Source organism: Rutidosis leptorrhynchoides, chromosome 2, assembly GCF_046630445.1.
Source record: "Rutidosis leptorrhynchoides isolate AG116_Rl617_1_P2 chromosome 2, CSIRO_AGI_Rlap_v1, whole genome shotgun sequence".
NCBI classification, from domain to species: Eukaryota; Viridiplantae; Streptophyta; class Magnoliopsida; order Asterales; family Asteraceae; genus Rutidosis; species Rutidosis leptorrhynchoides.
Window position 1 is genome coordinate 708,368,800 of NC_092334.1, and position 2,722 is coordinate 708,371,521.

At 37.7% G+C, this 2,722-nt stretch overlaps 1 non-coding gene across 1 annotated transcript; it reads right to left on the reverse strand.

The window, feature by feature from the left end:
* Positions 1-746: 746 nt before the first annotated feature.
* Positions 747-819, reverse strand: TRNAK-CUU (transfer RNA lysine (anticodon CUU)). Its single transcript has one exon. It is a non-coding gene; the product is annotated as a tRNA-Lys (tRNA).
* Between the last annotated feature and the right edge of the window lie 1,903 nt (positions 820-2,722).

A 2,722-nucleotide genomic window follows, 5' to 3' on the forward strand; every position in this document is an offset into this window, starting at 1 on the left:
AAAATCTGCATTTTTGAATTCAAAGGGTTTTTCTTTGGAGGGTATTTCGGACGTATGTAAACTGTCAAAATCCTCTTTTGAACCAACATTATCAAGATTAGGAAAAGCAGAAACTGAAATACCTTTGCCTTTATTCTTTGACATTTGAATAGAGATTGCTTTTTGAACTCTTTCTAAAGTATGATGCAGGTCTTCTTTTACACTCTTAATCGTATTGGGAGTACCAGGGGGCGTTTGGAGTTGTTTGGTATCATCTTTTGTTGGTTCTAAACTGACTTCAACATCTTCAGTGCTACTGTGATTATTAACCGGAGACAATTGGTTAACAACAAAAATACTATCTTCCGAATGAGTCTTTTCGTTTGATGTTGGTTCAGGACAACAGTTGCTATGAAGCAATGAATTGTATTCTTCGATAGAGTCCAAAGAAACTGCCTCAATTGTGACTACTCTTTCATTGAATTCTTGCACCCAAACTTTCAACCTTCGTGAATACGAAACTTTGACTGTTACATAACGATGGATAGGAGCCGGATCTTTGACCTCAACCAAAGCAAAGAGTGATTCAGCGTGTATTAATCCGGTAGGTTTTGGATCAACGTAAATAACTTCGCCGAACTGTTCAGCGATCAGGTTCAATGGGCCCATTTATTTACCAGATTGATTATTTATAAAATATAAATATGTAACCCTTCTTTTCAGTCGTAATAAAAGTTTAAAAACATAATTGCCAAAAACTACAATAACGCCCACCGTGGGGCTCGAACCCACGACCACAAGATTAAGAGCCTTGCGCTCTACCAAATGAGCTAGACGGGCCGGGTGGCTATATCATAATAACAAGTAATATATTACGTATACAGAAACAAAAGTTTATTTTCAACTTGCTTCAGATAGTCATTTATACCCCATATATACAACTTGATTGGAAAATGGAAAATAGTATTTTACCTGATTTAATTATTATTATTATTAATTATTATAAATGTAAAAATGAGTTTACAAACGTTTTGAAAATTCAAGAAGTTGGGAGCCCAAAATCCTATGTAAACATAACTCCAGTTCTCTACCAGAGATCTTAGGCCTACAACATGTTCACTACACTTACCTTCCATTTGTCAAAATAAGCAAAAGATTTTAAAATGGCAAATATGTAAGTTGGGTAACAGGTCAAGACGAATAAATTTTTGCAGCGAAGTGGGTTGGGTCAGGTTTTGATGAAACAAGTCCAACAAAATTTGTCAAAATGCGCTTTGTCCAACGCCTTGACAATGGTTGCAAATACTTGCAATTAACCATAGATAATACGCTTTTTTTGTTTTGTTAAAATAACAATTACTATTAAAATAAAGAAAACTTTATCAATAGATGAAAATCCTAAACCGATATGGAAAAAGAAAAACAAACGACGAAAATGCTCGAAAAGAATAAACCAACCTAGGCTAACCTAACTCAAGACGAGTTCAACTATTTCGAAAACCACTAAACATAAACTAAGCTAACAAAATACAATAGCCCAAGAACAAAACTATTAAAATGATCACAACACAAAATTAAACACAACAACAGCACCATGCGCCTCAAACACATTCTAAATCCAAGTAACCGGCTTTGGACGGGCGTTTTTTATTCCTCTCGTCCGACGACAAATCATTCCATCAACCTTGTCAATGTGAACTCCCTTACCTTTCCTAGATTTGAAATTGAATGAACTAACATCGGCCGCCTTTCCGTTGATAACCTTACTCGGGACCCATGGTAGAATCACTCCACTATCCGCTAGTTCATCCGCAAATCCTTGGAAGAAACCTTTACCGTCGTCGTTCGATTGTACCGCCTCATCTCATCCCGAAGTACGAACGAAACACAATCCTTATTCTTCTTGTTCTTGTCAATCCTAGAAAGAGGAACCAAAGGACGAACGATACCAATTTTGTCACCAAAAGAATTCGCTGGTACGCAGTCCACATGAGATTCGACTTCATGTTGTCTTCCAGCCCCTTCTGTTGAACTCTCTTTACCCGTATCTGAAGCAGAATCAGCAACATGTGCATCCGAAGATGCATAAACCGTAGCAGAACCAGGCACTGATGTGCCCTTAACAGAAACAGAAGCATCAAGAGCAGGCGAATCCTTCGCAACAGAAACATAAGCAACAACTTGTGTATGATCCGCAACAGAAACAATAATTTCGCCAAAAGAGCTCAGCACGACATGATTAGCTTGAACTTGAATCGGGGAATCAACAAGAATATCATCATCAATACTTCCAAACTTCAAAACCGAAGCAACTGAGACATTAACAGTTAAGCTTCATAATACGCCTTTTTAAAGTACAAATTCAGTTATCATTTATTATGCATCTGCCTTTCAATCTTTAAAATATAAAAGTGCATGATCTTCGTTTACGTGAACATTAGCAACAACAATATGGATTATCATAGTTCATACAAGCTTTTAGCTTTAGCTCCAACGTTTAAGAAAAATGAGAGTTGGACTAAAGACACCCACGTAACCACGTAAAGAACCAAACTCCTTCCATGCCACTTCGCACCCCATGGATTTACGCGAAGAAATATTACCTCCTGTAACCACGCCCGAAAACCTCCTTTCATCCCACTTCTCACCCCATGGAGGAACCGTACTCCTAGATGCATCCAGTTGTCCAGTTACTATATTGATACTCGAACTAAAGACGCCCGCATCAAGAACCGAACGACCA